This window comes from Rhincodon typus, chromosome 24, assembly GCF_021869965.1.
Source record: "Rhincodon typus isolate 14 chromosome 24, sRhiTyp1.1, whole genome shotgun sequence".
Lineage (NCBI taxonomy): Eukaryota > Metazoa > Chordata > Chondrichthyes > Orectolobiformes > Rhincodontidae > Rhincodon > Rhincodon typus.
This window is the reverse complement of record NC_063355.1, coordinates 15,100,191-15,124,454: the sequence shown is the minus strand read 5'-3', so window position 1 is coordinate 15,124,454 and position 24,264 is coordinate 15,100,191. Positions and strand designations below refer to the sequence as shown.

The 24,264-nt window shown below is 37.2% G+C and overlaps 1 long non-coding RNA gene across 4 annotated transcripts in view; it reads left to right on the top strand.

The window, feature by feature from the left end:
* The first annotated feature begins 444 nt into the window (after positions 1 to 444).
* LOC125486010 overlaps positions 445 to 24,264 on the top strand; it is a 35,948-nt gene continuing 12,128 nt past the window's right edge. For 2 of the 4 annotated variants that reach the window (XR_007264707.1, XR_007264706.1), the window contains exons 1-2: positions 445 to 748; positions 15,202 to 15,343. This is a non-coding gene — a long non-coding RNA (uncharacterized LOC125486010). The remainder of the gene's footprint in view (positions 749 to 15,201; positions 15,344 to 24,264) is intronic. The other 2 variants (XR_007264705.1, XR_007264704.1) reach the window with 2 other exon arrangements.

Below are 24,264 nucleotides of genomic sequence, written 5' to 3'. Positions count from 1 at the left end.
CTCGTGAGCTCTTTCACCGGCAGGAGAGTTGACCAGGCCTGTGCGGCCGGTGAAAACTGTGCACTGGCTGCAACTGTGTCAGCAGGTGAACACCTAGCACCTATTCCTTAAATCCTTAGTTTAACGAGGTTGAATCTATGCATAGCATAATCAGATAATTTTTTTTTGAAATGATGCCTTCACAATTTCATCAAAGCCCAAAATAGTGTTTAGGCGTGTTGCTACTTTGTTTACACTGTTACAGTTCTCATGGATTGATTGGAAGTCTCCCATGGAAGTCGGTCCTTCCCCTTTTAACCCAATACGTGCTCTCTTTATTTATGAGTGAGGGCGTCTATTTCATGGTTAAACAATTCAAAAAAATTGCTGAGATATTCTGGAACTTTCAGAATTTCACATCTACTTTATAACATTAAATCCATTGTATAAATTACTTAATAAATATGTATCCCAATTTGTGGAAATAGGATGTCAGTAATAATATCCAGGATCGCAGATACTAGTTTGGGAAATAACAGAATGAGGAGCCTGGAATACAGCCAAATATGTCAGCAGAAGTTTTGACAGTGAAATGGGGTGGGTGGCGTATCTTCAGAATTCGATGTATTAATGAGGACACTCCCTGGTATTTGACTGTGGGAAAGAACTGTCGAAGTACTGACCTTTGTGTTTATTCCAATCAATTTAATCCCAATAACACAATTGAAATGGCTTATAGTAATAAGCTTAAACTTCCCAGACATTTATGGTGAGTAATATCTTTTATTTAGATAACAGCTGTCTTGAATATTTTATTTCAAACAATGCTATTTCCAAATATTTAATTCCTAAAGTGAGTGAATAACAATTCAGGTAATGTTTCATGCAATAATGGTTTATATTGGACACAAAATAGTTATGGTTTAAAATTGGAACTTTTAAAATGTAAATATTTATTTCAATTTTTAAACCAGGAGAACCTCTGCATTTTCCCTTTTAAATGTATTTCCTATATGGCAAGTGCAAAATCTCCGCTGTGCCGTAAGTGAATAGAAAACACAAGTTAGGCAGTTTCCCTCAAAGAGGAAAGCAACATCAAAGGACGAATCAGTCCAAGCTACTTTTTTACACCTTTGAGCAGGCAGTAATGCAGCGATATTGGCAGATACCTGGTAGAAGACTGACAGATTTTTCAGCAGGGAGTGATGCAATGCATGGGGAGAGGGATAAAAATGGGCTTAAAAATAAATAGAAAATGAGTAATTCATAATTACAAAAGGTAAAGAATTTCCCACAATTTATGATAATATTCAGGTTTCACAGTGTAGCTCAATGTCAAAAGTGTACAGTTGGTGTACTCCTGTTGCTGACCTATACATTTTACACTTAGGTTGCTGTCAATCATTGAACTAACATAGATGATAACATTATAGAAACACGTATATACCTATATTCGCCTGAAAGTGAATTTGCAATGAGCAGTGAAGACAATGTGATTGTTGCAACTGTACAACTGTATTCTTGGAAAGAATTAAGTATATGGTACAAGAAAGCTTTCAACTTTGTATGTCTTTAGTGATGCATCTAGATTTAATATTGGAACAAATTCCACAAATAAGGAAGAGTCAGAAAAACAACTCAATGGTTATGACGAACCACATATTAGTGACCTGTAGTAGACATTGTTCTTATTTTCTCATGGTACTTTTTCTGTATCCATTAAATTTGATATCTTTGAAATTTTGCAGCTTGTAAATATTACATCACTCAGCGACTTGTCAGTTTCTATTGAGTGCATTTAATTGGATATGTCAATGAATTGAGATATCTTTGTACCCTGTAAAAAAAACATATCAACCATATTTCATATAAGAATAGTTGTAGGCTGAACACCTCAGTGATCATATTATGAACCGTACAGAGGTTATTATTTAAAATACTTAGCCGTACATGCTGTATGATGATATTTCAGTTTGAAGCAGCTTCTTGATGGAAAATTAACTATCTATTTCTACATTGAGGCCATCACATACCTACAGGCATATTAATATCAGAGTTGGGAATATTTTCACCACTCAATCATATTTCACGACATTAAAAATCTTAAACCATATCTTATAAAAACTAGCTACTATTATTATTCACAACTAAAATGAATATGAAAGAGCATGATTTTATACTTAGAACTTCACTGGATCTTAGTATCGTATTTTGTTATGAGATGAAAAGAATCAACAATGTATTGAAATATATTTATGTAAAGTGTTACGTCAATTTTTAGATTGTGCATTTTCCTTCAGGTTCTATTTTAAACAGAAGCACGATGGCGTAATGATGTTTTCTAAAGTGACACATATTGATAAGACTAAATAAAAACATCTGTAACAATATACTCTAGTTCTTTCAAAATGGATTTGTGATTACTCTTCCAGAAATATTTTCAACTACAGCTATAATAAAACAAGTAATCAGTCACGTTATAATGCTTCAATTGTTACTGATGCTGTTGCTATTTGATGCTTAACCTAGAAGATGGGCCACCTGACAATAAATGCACAATATTAATACTACATTTTTTGTCTATTCTTTTAGTGTAGTAATACATCGTAAATGTTTTAAGATCAAATTTTAAATGAAATATGGTATCTTTACTTCAAGTTTTCATTCAGTTGGATTCAAATTATGTTCTTCATTAGAGCTTTTGATGATTTTTGCTCCACACAATGAAGATTTTTATTTCAGCTATGAAACCCCTGGGGTTAATTATCCAGCATGCAGTGATAGTAATTGCTGTTGATTAATTTCAATCAATAAAATATAAGCATAAGCAAATAATTGATCTGTAAAGTACAAAACTATTTTTGTATAACATCTATCTAACCTCAGGGTAAAAGAAACCTATTTTTTAAATTACTTTAAAAATTGCCTTCTTTAGATACATGGTTTGCAGTATACTTAAAACTGCTTTATTAGTATTTCTGTTTTACATTCTGACTGATGCCCTTGTGAAAAAATTCTTTAATTTTGAAAATGCTGGTGTTATTAATGTCCAGCACTTTATCAGTGTCATTGGATGAAAATAGTGCTAGTTTAATAATTTGAGAAGTTCATTATTTTTTTCAGGATGATAAAAAAATGTATTATTTTAAAAAATATTGCATTCAATCAGGGAACAATTTATATGATCCACTATATACAGTACTATTATAATATCTAGGATACAAAATTCGAACAAGTTTGCAATTGCTATATTCTAGAAAAAAATGTTATGCATAATGAAAATTGAAAGGGACTATACTCAAAGGATTATAACATTCAGTGATTGCTTTAAAATCATTGAACTGATAGCTGTATGCTTCATTAAATGAATTCTTTGTTATTAATTGTAAATATTTATTAGAAATAAAAATGTGCTGCTTTTCCATTGATATTTTAAGTTGTATTGTCATAGGGGTTCCCTGTTGCACTGTTCTTAAAATGAAACCTAGCTAAGTAGAATCATGTAACAAGTGGGACTAGCATAAACCTAACTCAAGTCAGGCTTATCAATTCAGCAACCACTGAAAACACTTGCCGAGATTGCAAAAACTCTGAGATGTGAATCATGACTGACGTGAAAATCACGTATTTTACTGAGTTTAAAACAAAAGCGCTCATCTGGTAACTTGAGAATTATGTTTCGGAGTGGAACAGCTTACTGAGATAGCGTATTTATTTGTGGATGCTGATTTTACTATTTCCCAAAGAGTCCTTCACCACCTCCAACTGACTGGTAACTTGGAGGGTCATAGATAAGGTGAATAGCCAAGATCATTTCCCTAGGGTAGGGGAGTCCAAAATTAGAAGGCACAGTTTTAGGATGAGAGGGGAAAGATTTAAAAGGGACACGAGGGGCAACTTTTTCAGAGGGTGGTACGTATGTGGAACAAGCTGCCAAAAGAAGTGGTAGAGGTGAGCATAATTACAATATTTAAAAGAGATTTGGACAGGTATATGGATAGGAAAAGTCTAAAGGGATATGGCCAAAAGCAGGCAACTGGGACTAGTTTAGTTTAGGAAACCTGGTCAGCATGGGTGAATCAGGCTAAAGGTCTGTTTCCATGCCTATGATTCTATAACTTAGGAAACTCACTAAACATGCTTTTAACACTGTTTGCAGCGCTGAATGGTTTTTGTATAGCGTAAACACATTGCCTACCGAGCACAACAGTAACGCTATACAGCACCATGCTTAAAATATGATATAGTTTATTTCTTCTGATTATATAGTAGTACATAACTTTATAAATTATTCTAATTCTAATTCACAATAGCTCACAAGAAATGCTGAGGGGTATTTCTAGAAGTTACTAACGGTGAAGAATATTTGACAGAGTGACACTTGGCTGTGTTATTTTAAGTCAAAAAATTCTGTTTATTCCTGACAACTTGGAAGCATTTGTCATTGAGTTGTAAATGTTAAATATTGACTTTCACCTAAGTTCCACACAAACTTTAGAAATGAAAATTTCTTCTGCAGTTTTCTTTTTGACCTGTTTAAGATAAGTTCATTTCATTTAAAGCTTATGTAATTAAGAAGAACATAACAGAATGGAAAAAAAAAACAGACATGCAATCTAAGGAGGAATTTTGACACCAAAAACAGGCAGGTTTTGGCCAGGAGAGATGTTAAAATGTGAAAAATTGTAACCCTATCCCAACTCCCCCAACTTTGATTTTAACAGAGGAGGGACAGGGTTTTGGACAACCACACACTCACAGGACACTGAGCACCATTTTAAGTTTAACCCTGGCCAGCTCAATTTCTGAGGCATCAGAAGACATCCCCATCTAAAAGTCAATAAGGACAATTGAATCCAAGAGGTAAGTACACCGTCCTGTAGCATCTGGTAAATCTATTTCTCACAACATTGGGACACAGCCAGTCCCAAACCCTTCAGATCATCTCTACAAGGCCTCCCATCTACTGACCCCTCCACAAACCATCTGATCTCCTCCACTGAGATAACAAGGTGTAGAGCTGGATGAACACAGCAGGCCAAGCAGCATCAGAGGAGCAGGAAGGCTGACGTTTTGGGCCTAGACCCTTCTTCAGAAAATAGATCTCCTCCACTGTCCACTCTTCTGACTCTGGCCTATGATACCACCTCATCCAACTCTCCTCAGACATACCTGGTCCTGTATCCCGAGCATCTCCTTCTCCAGACGCCTGATCTTAACCTCACACAAGTAAAAGTGCTAATCAAACTCTGCTATTAAATTTACCCCAAGCTCCCCATGTCAAACCATGTCTTCCTTTACTCTCTCTCCAACCTCAAATAACTATCCAGTGCCTAGTGTTTACACAGTATGTTATCCCTAGACTATTCCAAAGCACTTTAGAAAAAATGGATTACTTTTGAAGTGCAATCATATTTGTTAATAGATAAACACTGCAACCACAATGATGTTCAACCATCAGAAAAAAGGAATTAACAAATATAAAGGAAGCTTGAGGAGAATTAGAAGAAAATCCTTCTGTTTCTCATAATAACACCTGACCGCGCACATATATATATATAATACATACTATATATTTATTTTTATTGGGAATGTGGAGTATGTCACTGAACTAGTAATCTATAACCCCAGGCTAATATGGGTTCAAATCCTACCATTTGCAGATAATGAAATTTGAATGTAATAAATAGATCTGGAACAGAAAACTAGCCTAATGATTACCCTATCAATTGTAATAAACCCGGTTCAATAAAGTCCTTTAAGAAATCTTGTGGCCTTCATATGACTCCAGAGCCACAATAATGTGGTTGACTTTTTATTACATATGGGCGATAGATGCTCATTTAGCCAGCAATGCTCCACATCCCATTAACAAATAAATGATATAGGTTGTCCCAGCATCCAATCCAAATGAGAATGCCTCAAAGTAAATCACTTGCATTTTTCACCGTTACAGTAAAGGGAAATTTTGAATTTTAAAGTGCAGATTTGCAGTCAGTTGAAAAATTAGCAAAATTAACTTTGGTTTGCATCAATGATCTTTTAATACTGATGTAACCTTAAGCATTTCTAAACTTGGAATTGATACTTAACAAATAGAATAAGCTTACATCGAAACCTCCCATCACATGTACATGAAGTTAAGCCTACTTCATAAAATAAGTGTGTTTTCCCCACTTCTAATTTCCTTATTGGACCTCAATATTTCACCTTAAACAACAACATTTAGTGGTTAAAATTTAGTTAAGTTCATGCATGTAAATTCCCAGCTCTTCAGGATATCAAAACGAAGAAGAATATGCAGTTATTTCATTCAATCACAGTAATTAGGAGCAGGAGTCTGCATCACCGTTGAATAAGGTCATAGCTAATCTGATTACCCGCTATTTCCATCTCCTCCTTTCTACCTTTACTACCTCTGCCTTAAAAAGATTTGTAGGGCAGATTTTACCCCTTCCTGGTGTGGCATGAGCAATGGCAAGAAAGCTTGGGGAAAAGATGGAAAAATCAGAATAGCAATGTCAAGGAATTATTTCCATATGTTATTTCCATATATAGGAAAGTTGACATTTTGGGTCAGGACCCTTTTTCGGAAAAAGACCCTACCCAAAACATCAACCTTTCTGCTCCTCTGATGCTCCCTGGCCTGCTGTGTTCCTCCAGCTCCACACTGTGTTGTCTCTGACTCCAGCATCTGCAGTTCTTGCTACCTCCGTCTATTCTAATCCTATTACCCAGCATGTAGCCCATAGCTTTGCATGTTATGGCATTTCAAGAGTTCATCTGAATAGATCTTAAACATCTTTATTATTTCAAACTTTACCACCCTTGTAGGCAGTGAGATCCATATACCGAAAACTGGGTGAAAATCCTTTTCTTGATGTCCCCTCCAAACTTTCTGCTCTTTACCTTAAAACTGTGCCTCCTGGTTATTGACCCTTCTACCAAGGGGAAATGTCTCTACCTGCCTATACCCCTCAGCACTTTATGTACGCAAATCAGATACCCTTTCAGCCTTCTCTGCTCTAAGGTAAACAAGCCCAGCCTATCTAGTCTCACTTCCTAGCTGAATCGCTGCAGCCCCGGCCATATCTTGGTGAATCTCTTCTGCGCCCTCTCTAGCACAATCAGATCTTTCCTATAGTGTGGCAACCAGAAATGCACACTCCATCTGTGTCCTAACTAATGATGTAGGTCCGTCATCAGTTTTTTTTTGTCTCAAGACCCCAACTACTTAAAAGTTGTATCTTTTACATCTGATTGCATTTGTTGAGGAGGACATTTACAGCATTTTAAATGCTCATTTGCTATCATATTAACATCTGTGTACAGATTTATGCAAATTTCAATTGCTGAGTATTGTGAAGCAGATGAGAAAAGCATATCTAAATTTAGAATACTTCTTGCTTTACTGTACTCTCAGCAAATTCATTTTTTACTTTGGCACAAATCTTACTGTGGTTTTTAGAGCTTTGCACTCCAGAATTAAATTCGAATATTTAGCAAAACAATGTGTTGTCAACAAAGGCATTCTATGGAGTATTAAAGGATATATTTTGTGTCTGATTTAAAAGAAAGCAAAATTATGATTAATTGTTAAACGATATATGAATAACATTGAAATAAGTATACATATAAAATAAATATAAATATATTATTATTTTTTCACAAGACGGATAAAATCCACCCTATGGACTCCTAGAGAATATTCATAAGCAGTTTAGATTATAGAACATAGAATAGTAGAGCACAGGAATGGGCCCTTCGGCCCATGATGTGCCAAACATGACGCCAAATTAAACTAATCCCTTCTGCCTGCCCTTGGTCCATATCCGTCCATTCCTTGCATATTCGTGTGCTTATCTAAAAGTCCTTTAAACGCCCTTATCTTATCTGCCTCCACCACTACCCCTGGCAGCACGTTCCAGACTTCTACCATTCTCTGTGTAAAAAACCTTGCCCCTTACATCTCCTTTGACTTTTTCCCTCTCACCTTAAATGCATGCAGCCTAGTATTAGATGCTTCAACTCTAAGATAAAGATTCTGACCATCAACCCTATCTATGCATCTCGTAATTTTATAGACTTTTATCAAGTCTCCCCTCAGCCTCCGCCAGTCCAGAATTTGATGTAGTAAATGCCATGAGAATCTACTCATAACTTGATTCATAGACACATGAGAAAAAACATTAGTCATGCCGAAAACAAATTTTTTTCTGGCTTTTTATGAGGGGTGCAAGTCTGAAATGTAGATTATATATTCTTTCCAAGGGTGTTGACTGACCTGGGTGTTTGTTTCTTATTGCTTAGTTTGTGTTTCCCTTACTTGGCTTTGTATCTTATTGATAAACTTCATTTCAGATGCACTTCATGTAAAACAAATGTACAGGTATCAAAACTAAGCATAATGCATAAATTTTAAAACATAAACAAAATAGTTACAAATTAAGATAGACTGACCCAAATAGCATTTGTGATTTTTATTCATTCACTGGATATGGATATTGTTAGCAAAAGTCAGCATTTATTGACCACTCCTAACTGAGAAACTGGTGGTCACAATGCTGTGTGGAGCGAACTTTGGCTTTTTAAGCCAACAGCACAGAAGAAATATCCGCCTCCCCCTCTCTCCTTATTTATTTCAGAACCCCCTTCCCCTCCCCCATTTCTGATAAAACCTGCTCCTATGATGCTGCTTGGCCTGCTGTGTTCATCCAGCTCTACACCTTGTAATTGCAGATCCTCCAGCATCTGCAGTTCCTACTATCTCTAACACAGAAGAAATAATGATTCATGTTCGACGCAGAGTTGCGCAGGTTGTGTATGAAAGTATCCTCTGTCTTCTGATCCAAATGGTGACCTTTTACAATTCCATAACTAGACCCAATTTTAAACAATATGTACAGAGATTACTGACTTATACCTAATTCACCAAAAGTTTGCATTCTGCAACCTCTTTTCCTCTTGAATGTTGCTTTCTGCTGACAACAAAGGATATTCGAATATATCCCCTTGATTTCACTCAGAGCGTTTGAATTAATCCACTGAGCAAGATACAAGAAATATAATTATTGACATTATCCAAAATACAATTAGATTCTGTTGTACTGAAATTAAGGTACCAGAGGGAAGACCTTTGATGGATTGAATATGTTTTCCCCATCTCTGACATTTTTTTTACAGCCTTATTTTCTGGACAGAAATTTAAGTGTTACCGTTAGGATTAGGCCCATCAATCTATCAATCACTTATGATTAGCTTTTTGAATTAAGTCATTTTATTATACTCAATGTGGATTGTACGTTTTTATATAGTTCAGATTGCTTGTGCAAATGTTTAACGCCAATGATGAGATATGTAAGTATGGGCACTCTCCAGGTTGCAAACGGATTCCATACTTGAGTGCATTCAAATGTGATTTGTATTCAAGTAAGAACACAATTCAAGACAATATAAAACAGCCATTTGTAATAGAGGAAATGCTCATATGTCAGATATTTTAATTGGTACTCTCGTATGGGATCGTGTTTATATGTACAAGCATTCTTAAATGGGACATTTGTAAATTGGGGACCCCTGAATAGTATTTATGTTTAAGCTGCAGGAGCTGAGAACTAGGTTAGATACAAAAAAAAACTGCAGTTGCTGGAATCCAAGACAGACAAACAGGAAGCTGGATAAACACAGCAAGCCTGGCAGCATCTGGAGAAGGAGAAGCCAACATTTCAGGTATTACTCTTCTTCAGGACTGGATGTGGGGTAGGGGGTAGCTGCAGGTAAAGGGGGGGAGGGTAGCGGAACAGTGGTGATAGGTGGACACCTATCACCACCATTCCACTACTCTCTTGACCACCTTCCTATATCTGTAGCTCCCCCTACCTCCACATCTAGTCCTGAAGAAGGGTAATGCCTGAAATGTTGACTTCTCCTTCTCCAGATGCTGCCAGGCTTGCTGTGTTTATCCAGCCTCCTGTTTGTCTAATTAGCTTAGATGTTGGGGCTTTTCTCTTTTCATAGAGGATCATTGATCTTTGTCATCTTATGCAGTGAATGCAAACTCAATGCACATTTTCAAAAGAAAGCTGGATAGCATATGAAAAAGTAGGTAGGGGTCTTGTAGTCCAATGGCAGCGTCCCTACTTCTGGGCCAGAAGATCCAGATTCAAGTCCCATCTGCCCCAGAGATGTGACATAACTTGTCCACACAGGTTGATTAAAATAACTATGAAAACTAGGTGATATGTTCAGTATTGTACTCCATGGTCACCGTTGCTTTCTAAGACTTTGTTTTTTTTTATCAGTTCAGAAGACAGCAAATTACATAATTATATAAATTTCTTGAAAGGGGCTCTTGTGATGCATTGGTAGTGTACCTTCCCAGGTTCAAATTGAAACAGAGGTGTGTCTGAACAGATTGATCAATGACACCTATAATTCTCTTGAAGTATTTTAGCATTTTATTGAAATTCTTTCTAATTTATTGAGTGATTGCATGCCTGCTGATGGGTACAGAAGGTTTAGAGTCAGCTTACTTAGTTGAAATGTGACTGAATGGAAGAGATTCAACAGCTATTTGATCTTCGTCTGCTTTCCTATTTTTGCATATTTTGTATGTGATATGTCCGAATACCATTCTGAATGGACGCTAAGAAATGTCAGGTCAAGTAAATGGTATCTATGTAAATATTAATGACAGCAGGATAAAGTCTGAGTAGTGTCTTAACCTTATCTATTTGCAGGGTTAGTTTAACTCTTCTAGATATGTATGGTTATGTACTAATTAGGATAATTTCAATCTTCCAGAAGATTTTATGATTGAACATTGCAAAATATGAGTTGTTACTGATTAGATTTTAATTGCCATTATTAAGTAACTTTTCTTTGCTAATGTGCTCTGAATGATAGGATGCTTTTGTCACAACTTACACTAACTCAGGAGCTGAATGGAAAAGGATCACCAGTTTTATTGGTTATGCTTCAGAATGAATTTACATTGCAATTTTAGAACAATGTGAAGCAGTTTTACTTTCTGTTGATGCTGAAGTTGTGGACCAGGTGTTTACATGAAAATTTCGTTTGTAACTTTGGTGTAAAACTTTTTCCATCAAAGTTATAAATGGGGAGCAGCGAGCAGCTATGGAAATTTAGGGCCACATTATAAATGAGTCTTAAATCTGTAACTGCAAATCTCACTTCATTTTGATTCAGATCCAATCTTAATTCTGCAATTGCACTACATAAATTTATCAGTACTTTGCACTGGCACTGTTGCAAATTCGCATCTGCTGTGGATGTTCGGGCACCAGTCACTCTCAAAACTTGTATTTTGTGGAAGTTGATTTGTGCAGGAATGTAACCCAATGAAGTCTACAGCAGCATCTCCTTGTGATCAAACCAAATATCTGTGCCTTTTGCACAAATCATTCTTCAATTGATCTGAAGGCAGACCAAGCAAACATTTCTTGAGAAGAGATCCTGTATAAATAAACATGCTGCTTTATTTGACGACGAGGTAAAATGGCTACAACTTGGCAATGTTGTGCAGAGCAGGAGCAGAGAAGGAAAGGAAGGGAAGCAAATTTACATTCCAGATCCCATGCAATTTGCGGGACTTCATGTCCTATGTGCCCCAACCGGTCTGTTCAGTCACATGATGACCCATGCAGAGACTTATGACCCTGAGTAGATACTATCTACAAATTGTAACACGTTTGATAACAACAGTACAGAATGACAGTTCTAACGGTATTCACTCAAAGTCACTGAAACATAAAATAACTTTCAGCATTTCTTTTTACATTAGATGTAAAATTTCGTGCTGCAGTTTCCTCTTTTCATGCAATTCTGGCCAAAGCAAAAATTAAAAAAACCTTGTAGTTTCCAGCACATTTGAATAAGATATGCATTTTGTTTTTTTCATTGGCTGGTTACATCAATAGACCTTGTCCCTCTAATTAGATTAGCACATTTGGAAATGCTTATGCATATTCATATATCCTAAACTGTGGATTGGAAGGAAACAAAATACTTTTCACACGTTAGCACTTTTGGATATCAAATCAGAACATAGAGTCATAGAACACAGAAGGAGGCCATTTGGTTCATTATGCCTATTCTTTGCAAGAACTACCCAAATTACTCCTCTGCTCTTTCCACACAGCTGTGCAAATATTTCCTCTTGTGGGACACACGGCTCTTCTGTTGAACCCCTTATTAAATCTCTTAACTATGACTGTCCAGTAACTTAAGTATCTCTTATCAAGATTTTGAGAAATTCCTCTACGTATGATAGAAATATACAATATTTTCATCTATTTTATATAGGAAAGGAATAAGGTTAACAGGAAAAATGATATGATCTATTTTAAGCTCTGTAATGTTTACAAAAACAATTGCAGTTACAAGAAAAAATGTATTTTCCATGACATAGTTAATGCAAGATGAGACATTTACTCCAGTTTCTGCAAACAGTCAGGTATCTGGTCTTTCCTCGATAATTTATTTTGTAGAAAGCTTTTCATCTATGAGAGAAATTATTGATGTGAAACCAAAATGATATTAGATGCTGCATATAACAAATTACAAGCTGAAGTTTAATCAACAATATATCAACCTCAGAAAATATTCATGATGCAATGTGAAATTTTCCATTTGCCACATCAACTGTCCATGTGGTCTCTTTGTATCAAACAACTGGATCAAATCTTGGCTGATTTTGAATGGTTTCAAACTATACGAATAAGTGCACAAATAACTGGATTAGTACACCAGATTTATGGACCTTCCAGTTATGGGACTCTATACTCAGTTTTCTGACATGACCTTTAACTTGAGTCATAAAGGATATTGTTCTAATGTACTTGAATTTGACTCAGAATATTGCACAAAATGGGTGGTAATGAATCAGCAGTTGGTGTGCAGCTCTGCTGCCATCTACACCTTAAAATCAGATGCAATACAACATTTGGGCAGTCATGATTGCCTACTTTGTAATTTCCTTCAAGATAAACCATGTCATTTACATGATCTAATCCTTTCTTTTCCCGACTGTACCCTTTTACAACTTACTGTTTGATCTGCTTTTGACCCCTGAAGCTGTAATGACATTTTGTCCTTATTGTTGTAAGCACATCCAGATTAATCTTCTCTTGCCAACCGAATACCTTCTTACCAAATTCCTTGAGAAAATGTTAACTTAACCCACTTGAGGGTAAATTGGTGAATAAGAATGCCGCATGATTTGGACACATGCAACTTTAATGTATACTTTAATTTCTCCCCACGGATGCTGCTGGACTTGCTGAGCTTTTCTAGCAATTTCTGTTTTTGTTGTTAATGTATAAAGGCTTCATTAAAAAGAAAATTTCACAGGGTGTGAAAATTAATGCATTCTATCAGTTTTTCACTTAGTAGATTAAGTTAACATTGCTCCTGTTGTATCTTCAGGTACTAACATTAGAACACATTAACCTACCAGCCAAAGTCAAAAAGATTTCCATCTGGCTGATCCTAATATCTAAGAAATATCATATATTATGATACATCTCATGTCCTTCCAAATAAGTTTTTCCTGCTCCATATCTACCTTTCTTGAAATTGATGTGACAACTACTGCCTCTAAAGTAGTCCTTACCATGCATTCACCTCTTTTGCAAAATGCATTGCATCTAATCTTTATGTATACCTTCTGTCATTTAGAGTTGTGTCTATTACCCCTTGCAGAATCTATGACCACATGAAATGCACTAATGTTAACCTTATCTGTGCTCATTAGGATTTTGGACACTTGAGCAAGATAACCCTAGATACTTTCTTTAGTCTTTAGGTGTAAATACTTTCTGTTTCTGCTGCTGCCACTCCTGATTACTCAAGTGGCTAAAGCCAGCTATCCATTTAGAAGTCCTTTACCGCACCCTTTCTGATGTCTGGACGTTTTTATAAATATGATAACAAGGATTATACATTAATTTCCAAGTCAGGCATGAGCAGTACCTGATACAAATTCTGAATCACTTCATAAGATTTCTGTTCTATTCCTCTGGCTAAACAGTCCAATTTCCCATTTGCTTTATTTACTGTTGTCATACACTGTGCTAATGGCTACACACATCTATCCACCCATTTGCCATATCCATCTTCCGTATCACATCTTTACACAAAATCACTCTTCAATGGTTCCACAGCTTCATATTTCTCATTAAGCTAACTAATTACAGAATATACGCTTAATGTTGCATGAAGACACAAATGCTAGTTTATGTATGATTCAATTGAATTTTATTTGTCTCGACTGAGGCAAACTTAAAAACTCAGGTTGATATTTAAGAAAATGAAGACGTAACTTATAGACACATTTTGGGCCATCTCAAGTGTTAAAGTATATCTAAAACTTTAAATGATTTCATTATTGCACATTTACATTTCAATAGTTAAACCAATACTTAACCTAAACAGGTATGGGAGGTAGTGGAGTAATGGGAATATCACTGGACCAGTAATCTGGAGGCCCATGGCAAATTGTGAAATTTGTATTCAATTAATAAATTTGGAACTAGTGAGTCTAATGGTGACAAAGAAGTCATTATTATTAATTACTGTAAAAGCCCAGCAGGAAAACCAACCCTGGTTCATTGAAGAATGTAGGAGGGCATGCCAGGGACTGCAGGTATACCTAAAAATGACATCCAACAACCAATGGATCACAGCTAAACACTGCACTCCATGCAGCAAATGGAGGGGAAGAGTTGGCATTGATTTGCTATGGGGGCATAGAGTAAGATGAAGAGCAAGGGCTGAAAATACAACCTAGCAACTAAGATGATGTTCCAGAAGACGAATGCAGGCTTTTTAACCAGGCCACCCTGGTAACTGACCGGCCCTGTGGTTGCCTCCAATCTGCTTCCAGGAGTGGTGGGCAACGAGACTGACCAGATCCCACACCCTGTTAGCACTTATGGTCACCTCTCCACCACCCGCTTCCCCACAAAGAGTGAAGATTTGCACTATCTCATTTGAAGTGAGCTGAACACCTTGGTAGCAATAATTCAGGCAATTGCATTTTCTTTTAGCATTGGGTCAGCTGGTGTAAACTCAGTTGCTAGAGCATGTCTTCTTTCATCCTTATCACTACATCTCAAACAAAGACCAGAATTTGGCATATGCAATAAATCTGTCTGAAAGGCTGTCAACCTGAAATGTTAACTCTTGTTTCTGTGCCCACAGATGCTGCCTGACCTGCAGATCATCGTTTTGCCTTTTTAGTTTATTTGATTTTCAAAGCAACTTACAGCATTAATTTCTCATCGAGTTGCAGAACTGCAGAGGAATCTATGACTTGTAGTTACATGTCCTGGCACTCCCTGAGGTACAGTGAAAGTTCCATTGTCAAGTCAGTTTACAGTTGTCTTTTTGAGTATCTTCCTGCTGTGCTGAAATCTTCAAAAAACTTCACTTCAAGTTGGCTTTATCTGGAATATTGGAAACAATGATTTAGCTTCTTGTTGAGTAACAAACATTTCCTCTATGTTCTGATTCAAAGGCTATTAAATTACATGAAAATTTCAGAAAAGTAATATTTATCAAAATAACCAAACCAACAAACATGGGTGTCTTTAACAGCTGGTTGTCACATCAGTTTATCTTTATTGCTAGTTGTGAATAGGTGGAAATAGCACTGGGTGGTGTTTCTGTGTCAAAAGTGATAATATTCTAAGTCATCAAAGCCGAAAAGTTGTATGAACTGTGAGAAAAATTCTGCAGACATAAAGCCAAGATGAATGGCTGTGCATTGAGAGAAGGAAAGTGTGGGGAAGTAGGTGCTTTCGTCAAACTGCATTGGTATACTGTACACAAACAGGTCTGAATCTTAGTAGAAATCAGCAAAGTGCTATTCTCATTGCATTTCATGGAGAGTTTCTCTCTGCAACGTCTCATGGATTTTATTGCATTATCATCCCAAATTCACCTCATTAACTGGGTGCCATGTCCTTATGGCTCCCCTTCATCCAATGCTAGCCCAATTCTACCACTCGCAGTGTGCAAAAATATTCGTCATTGTTGGGATCCATGATACCATCGCCATGTCCAAAAGGATGTCTTGAAACGATAATGCACTTGCAGTCTAGAGCTGCCCTGCACAGTTCAAGACATTTGCCCTGGACATTGCTGACGAGGGGAAATTGGTGCCCCACTTTGCAGTCAGGAACTTGGAGGCCCTGGTTGTTGGAGTGATGCTGAGGAGGGCTTTCATTTTCACCCAGGACCAGCAGAAGAGGCATGATGCTAGAATCTGCCAGCCCTAGTCCAAGGTTGCCACCTGGGTCAGTGCAGTATCAGCCATCCAGAGGAATGCTTAGTAAAATGCAAGACAACCTTCTCCATGTGAGTAAATGCCATTATCTTCTCTTTGCTACTACACACTCACTCTGTCTCTGCTATTGCACACACCTCCCACCAAAGCTCATGCTTTACCAATCTCACTGTTGCGTTCAGCATCTTTCCTCACTAATTCTTACTCACCAAACTCCAAACCTAACACATACTAACCTTGCATGGCCCCTCTGGTGCCTACTCACTCACTTGACTACCTCACCACCTTTCCCCAACTGCACCAGCACTAACAGCTGTTTAATTCCAGGAAAAAAAAATACTCGCAATAGGGCTGAAAGAGCCAAGCTGGGTGGTGAGGTGGCCAGCATATGGCTGCTCAGCCCCTATGAGGAAAAAGATCATGGCCCTCACTGGCAAAGAACCCTGAGATGCTCCCTCGTCCAAACCATAAGCTGGGTGTTTGTCCTGCACATAAAGTGTCCGGGTAGCAACATTGCAATGAGAGTTCCCAGTGTGCTCTGAAGTGCAGCACTGAAATGCAGCTGCAGATCAGAGATGTGCTATGATGATGCAGTAAGTTGTTGTTGAATGCCAATGTCTGTGGATGAGGGGCTCATGTGGGTGCTGCCCATGGAGTATGCCCTGAGATGTTGGTGACTGGTGTCCAAGATAGGAATAAGCAGTGACCTGGAGTCATCAGGTAATCGCTCTGACTTTCATATTGGGAATTCTCAGCATCTAGTTTTTAGTAGGTGGAAGAATGGGAACCTGTACATTAATGAGGTGAGATTGGGTAGTAATCAGGATGATAATAAGCAATATCCATGCTAAACGTTTTCTTGTCACTCACTAGCGGGAATCTTGTCTCACCATTCAATGCTTGGTTGGAAAATGGGAATTTTTGATCTCGATATCACTAAGGATCTCACTAGACATCTCACCTGATTTTAGCAAATTTCTCAGCATGGCCGATATCAGGCTGGGAAGATCCATTCACAAATTCCACTTAGCAGACCCCACCCCACCAACCTGGCAGCTGAGCCCTCATAAAGTTAAATCCCATATTTAACCAATACCATATCATCTGAGCCCAATCTAAGGTGTGACACATTTCATAACTATTGAGCATGCTTTAGAGACAGAAATACTTCTGATAAATCACAAAGCAATGCTGATGGTGTCCATACAAATTCAGACTGTTTACTGCCTCCTGGAGGAGAGAACATAGTGATTGGATGTGGTAGTGGGAGAACCAATGGCCAAAGTACAAATTCCTTTCTTCATTTCAATATTTATGCCATATTAAATACAATTTCCATTGAATTAAGTCACCAGGTAGGTAGCACACATTGTAAGCTCTCAGATGGCAGATTAATGGCAGGTAAAAATATTGAACATACTGCATCATATTATAGCCTTCGTGCAGGCTAGCTGATTTTTTTTTTCAAATATAAGAAAGATCCAATTACTCAGAACCTTCAAATGTTTAGATTTCAGACTGCCCAGATTCAGACTATCCAACTTAACATAGAACCTCATTACTGTTGCCAAGGTTTCTCATCCAACTGGAGAGTTGCATCAGGTGTTCATACCAGTCAGTTGGGAATCCTTACTTTTGCAGCCCAGGTGGCATCTAGGTTGGAATAATGGAATAACTGATGTTAAGAGACAAGCTACCACAAAATGAGTCGAACATTGTATTAGTTGATTTCAATGCACTGAGTTAATGATTGTCAATATGCTGCATTTGTAAGTTTGTTTCTTTATGCCATATCTTAAACAAATGTCGTAACTATTCAAACTATAAATATTATCAAGTCTCATAGCCTTTTGTGTATACAAGTGTATCCTATTGCTCAGCAGAGCACAAATAACTTTATCTAAACTAAGCAAAAATAAAATAACTATTGCGTTTATGTAAGATGGTTTTAGTCCCCATCTATTACCAATTCTTATGTCTGAAGCAGCAACGAATATATATTTTCAGTTATTGTACAGAGGTTTTCATAGCAAAATTGATGTGCAAAGCCTAATGTGCCAGAGGTAATCTGTTGAAGGGGAATCATCTGACCGAAACATTTAATCTGTGGGTGTGCAGACATATTAAATAGTTCTACAGAGAGAAATCAGCAACTGCAGCTATACTCTTTTCTTCCACATTACAAAGGAGTTCAAAACAAGAATATCTCCTTAATTGCTTGGAAGATATTGTAGCAAAGACTCAGTAATTTAAGACCCAGTTCAGTTCATTTTGAAGCCAATTTTAAAGAGTGTTCTGAATTTGCAAGCAAAAGTCTTTGTTAATAAAAGACAACCAATCTGGAGCACGCATTGATTTCAGTCGAAATCTCAATTGAAGATTCCTGTAAGAGTCAAAACAATAACATAATGAAAATTCACTATTCTTCATCAGTGTTGAATATAGTTTGCAGATATTTGAGACTAGTTACTGATGAGTTAACTGCTAACAGCATAAATTGGGGGAAAAAAAACTTGTACCAACTGCCACGTATAAAATAGTTGTGATATATTGACTTGAACACATATTGCATTATCCTCATCAAAATGAATGTGCACTTTTTGTCTATCTATATTTATTACAGTATTAATCAGTGTAGAAGAGCTTTGTTTTGCAAAGATTTAATGCATCCTATGTTTTAAATGTGCACATTAACGTGTCTTCAGACTGTGCTGACCTAGGCAGACCAAATTAAACTGGAACAAAAACCTTTGCAATTTGCTGTGTTACTCTGTTGATTGTAAATAGAGATACCACCCACTATACCGTTGGACCCTTTTTTTAACATATATAAATAAGATAAACAAACCTGCAGATATTGAAAACTGCAATGGCAATAGAGCTCAATAAGCGCATACTGAGATTACTCACTGGTGGCAAGCCACATTCTGCTTTAAATTAATGCCACTTCAAAGCATAAATCCAGCACAGATGCTCTCCAATCAGCCTAAATGTTTCCAGCCATTTATTTGTGGATTATTCTGAGCCATGGCTATGTTACTGAACCATGTAGATTGTGATTGGTTGCAGTTGTACTGCTATTTTTGCACCATTGAACACCAGAAGTCATTTAGCCATGACATGGAAGTGACATACAACTTGGGAATCAGTTCCCAATCTGACTACTAAACACACTAAAGTCAAAAGCAAAAGATCGCAGATGCTGAAAATCTGAAATAAAGAAAGCATGCTGAAAATATAGCATACGCCAGCATCTACAGAAAGAGAATACAAAGTGAATGGGCAGGTTTTAATAGAATCTGCTGAAACAGACATGATGGCACCTGGGCCTTGGAGATTGAACATCCAAATCCCAACAGCATGAAAACAGTCCTGCTGTTGGTAGAAAGGCAATTAGTCTCATTAATGGGCCACTAAGATACCAGTTGTCCCTGATTCTTCCCCACCCCCACGTGCCCCACCCCCACCCCCCCCCCCACCCCCCCCAGATTTAATGATGGCTTACGGATTGGCTCAGAGGGCCCGCATCAAACCCTTGCTGAATCCAGTCTCTTGTCTATGCATTCAACCCCACTAACCTCACTGACCAATGACCGTCTCATTGCCCACTCTATTTTTCCAGCAATCTCGTGATGATCCCCGATAAAAGCCTCAGTACATTACTAGCAGTGGTCACCTCTCCTGAAGACTTTGCCAGTATTAGAGAGCTACCAGCCTAATTGGCCAGCAGCTTTTGGGGGCAGTATTTCTGTACTCTTCGGGTCTTAAACTAAAGTTAATCTATGTGAAGCCTCCTCTGTGAATATGTCACATGCCACTTTGGCAACTTTAATTTTGTACCTCATTATTGTGAAACCAGGCTCAAAATGTATTGGGGTGGTCTGTGCAATATCTTGTGGGCTATCCCTTGCATTCTAGAGCTTCCATTCTCAGATCTGTAGTGTAGTATGAGTAAAGCAGTAAGTTTGGACCTGAACTGTTTCCAATTGTTGCAATTCCCTCCATCTGCCTCATCCCAACCACTTCCCCATAGCCATTGCCCAATATAACATTATTTAATTCAGCATATATTAGGATCCAATGTTGAAACTTTCCTCAACTCTACGGCCCAATGTTTCACCAGGTTGTGGGGAGGCTTTTGCACTATGACTTTTTTAACACCATATCTTCCAAACCACTAGGGTGGCACGGTGGCTCAGTGGTTAGCACTGCTGCCTCACAGCGCTAGGGACCTGGGTTTGATTCCACCCTCGGGCGACTGTCTGTGTGGAGTTTGCACGTTCTCCCCATGTCTATGTTGGTTTCCTCCGGGTGCTCCGGTTTCCTCCCACAGTCCAAAGATGTGCAGGGTAGGTGGATTGGCCATGCTAAATTGCCCGTAGTGTTCAGGGATGTGGATATTAGGTGGGTTATAGGGGGATGGGTTGGTGTGGACTTGTTGACCGAAGGGCCTGTTTCCACACCATAGGGATTCTATGAAAACAAACTTGAGTAAGTGTGTCTTAATCTGCCATGTTGAAACTAAACTGTCTCACAAATGCAAGATAGGACACAAGATATTGATAGTTTTCAGTGGTTCACAGTGCTCACAATTGGCAGCATAGACTTGTCTACAAAGCAGATACCATTCTAGATATTTTAGAAAATCATATATAGTTTATTCTTGAGTCTGATGAACTGCTAAAGATACAGATATAATCTTGACTTATACCTCTGTCAAATTCTGGTTTAAAAGAACCGTGTTTATGTAACTGAATAGTTTGCTACTCTTAGTGAATTATACAATTCTGCATTTTTCCTGAAGAGAATACTTTCAACCTTCTGTTTAAGGGCAGGCCTTTAAAATATTTTAAAACACGTTGCTATTCACGACTGAAAACATATTCGGCGAATTAGTGTTTTCATCTGTGCATGTTCATTAATTTCCAAGTCAAGTCATAATAAATGTGTATTCAAATCTATCAGCCCATCTCAGACCGTGATAGAGGTCAGGACCTTTGAAGCTTTGATCTTCCTACTTAGGTTCAAAGGTTCAAGGTCATATGAAAATCCCTGGTTTTGACCTACCAGCATGCCCCTTGAACTCAGTACAATTCAGATTCCCTGCCAAATCCTGGCCTAATTCATGTACAAAGCTAAGATGTTTTTCTCTAAATTGCAATTAAAATTCCAGATGTTGTTAAAATGTTCGGATAAAGTAGTTTGCTACCATATCTGCTGTATTGTATGTGCGGCAGAAATACCTAAATAATAATGTTGTGTAAAGCTCTCTTTAAAGGTGCAGAAGTGTGCTGTATAACAATCTAAATGTTTCGCTTTTGGACAGAAGTAATAGCATTGCGTTTTTTCTAGTTTATGGGCATATCAAATAATGTCACCATGGTTACTGAAATGACAAAGGCTGAACAGATAAATTATCACTTAATTGAAGCAACTGAATCAATTAACCGCAAATGCCAGCTTCATTGTGTCTAAAAATGGTGAAATTGGATTTAGTGAAATACCATTAGTGAAATATTTCTGATTTGCCTAATCATTTGCATTGAAATTGAATAGAATAGTGCTGTTCTTATAGTGAAATTAGTATCTACTTATAGTAAAAAAGTGAATGCTCATCAATTCTTTCATTGTTCAGACATAAGAGCATTGGAATGTGCCTTGCAGATCAATGCAAACCAGTGCCTCCAGTCACAGAGCACTTAATCCCTGTCAGCACACAGACTGTTTCTCTTAATTGCACTTTCAAAACATTCATCTGAGTTCAGCTACAGGAAACAGAAAGTCTCAAGATCCCAGTCTTTTCTGTAAAGCATGCAGTCAGATTCAGGTCAAGCTTATGGCCTGCAACCTGAAGAAACAATGAATACAACACCATTTTTTAGTTAGAGACCTTGAATCAATGTGGAAAATTGCAGTAATTTCTGGATGGATTGCGTGTTCTTGTACCTGAACTTGAACTTAACACTTTATTACATGATCCCAGCATTCAGCTATATTCAGTCAACCAGCTCTTAATATTTTATCATTCAAATGCTCACAATAAAAGGCTTGTACGGTCTGCTTAAAAATGAACATACAATAAGTTGTGACTGAAACTATGCTTTAAGCTCTTGGCTCAGATAATTCCCATAAACAACCCAAGCTGTGTGGTTTATGATGTCATCTGACTCTTTCAGCTAAATTATAGCTGTATTACTTACTCCTAACCTTCCCTAATTCCTTTATTATACCCTCCTGTAAGCCAAATCATATTATTATTCTGTAGTGGTGCCATCTCATAGTCTCGCACAGACTTCATTCAATCCAATTCCAGTATTTCCTAAACTCGCATTAGTGTTTTTCCATTTTATTGAGATTATAAAGCACTCATCTATATATAGAAATATCAGACAGTGAACAAATAGATCAAAAGTATTATATTTAGACTCTAGCTGCATGAGATATATGTGTGTGATATATATATATATATATATATAATATAAACACCTAACATCTGATATCACCTGTACCCATGAGTGAAGTCAAGGCATCCTCAACATTCACGTTTTAAATGTATAATACACAAATTGTTTTCAACGCACTTCCTAGATTGGATTGAAAAAAGTGGATTATCTGTATTTATATAAAGATTATGTGAAATCAGTGTGAACAATCATCTAGATTTGAACATGTCCACCTGGGAGGCAATGAAGGCTTGAAAACCATATTTCTTTGTGAAGCAAAATAGTAGGCAAAGACCTTCTGGGATTTAACAGTTTACTTCAAGAAGACGCTACAAAACAAAACAATGTGTGGAAATAGCAGGAACTCTGATTTAAGAAATAAAACAATCAGCAAAAGTTTGTCAGTACAATTCGTTATTTCCCTTCTAGGGTGTTGATCAAATCCGAACCTTTTGCATGTCCTTAAAATAAACAGTTTACATTCAGAAATGGGATTTGACTACCTAATGTCTAAAATGGGTCTGACCTTTGTGGTATTTAAATGACATCAAAGTGGTAGATTTGTACCTCTGATTTCTACCGTTTATAGGATGGAATGGGAATTAATAAAGAATGTGGCATCTTTCAATAGCCCATGTTTTATGGATCATTTAGGTCCTTCATTAGTGAAAAAAAAGCATCAATAACTACTGCCATTTCAATGCCTGTTTAAGGCATCATTCTTGTCTGCAGCAAGACATCAGGTAAATGGCAAACCTATTGGTGACTTATTTAAATTAAACCCAAAACAATAGCTAGAATGACCACAGCTTGAATGTAACTGCAAATCATTTACAGGATTAAAATAATGCAGATGGAGGTAGCAGTTATATCTAAAGAACCAAAGTAACAATCGATACTGAAACAAATTGAGAAACTATTTTGAGATACACTTTGGTTGAATATTACTGCATCTGTGAACAATCCCATGAATTCAATACCTAAAGAGTGGGAGGTTTATATTTTGATGGCCATGCTTCTGAAACCTACTAGGGGAAATAAAATATCAATTGTTTCCACAGTAGTTGTACAGTTTACCCAGAATAACACCAAAGTTTTAAAAGTCTGCTTTTGTAAATGATAATGGCTCAAGCTGCATAATTGATATTGCTGTACAAAATATTTGTTTCAACCCTTTCTGTCTGATCCAAATATCTTTTTTGCTACTTACAACATTCTATGTTTTACATAAAATGCAAAAAAAGTGTGCAGAACGTTGCAAAAACAGAATGCTCGCATCCTGTTTTTCTTTTAAATTGATTCTGCCCCCTTCTGCCAGTTAGTCACTACAAAAAGATTTTGAGATAGGAGTTCAAGACAAAAAAAAACTGCTTAAAAAAGTGGGATCAAATTTTAAAAGGTCTCATTAAATGTAAGAATGAACATTCTTCTAAGTTAGAGATAGTGGGAACTGCCGATGCTGGAGAATCTGAGATAACAAGGTGTAGAGCTGGATGAACACAGCAGGCCAAGCAGCAGGAAAGCTGATGTTTC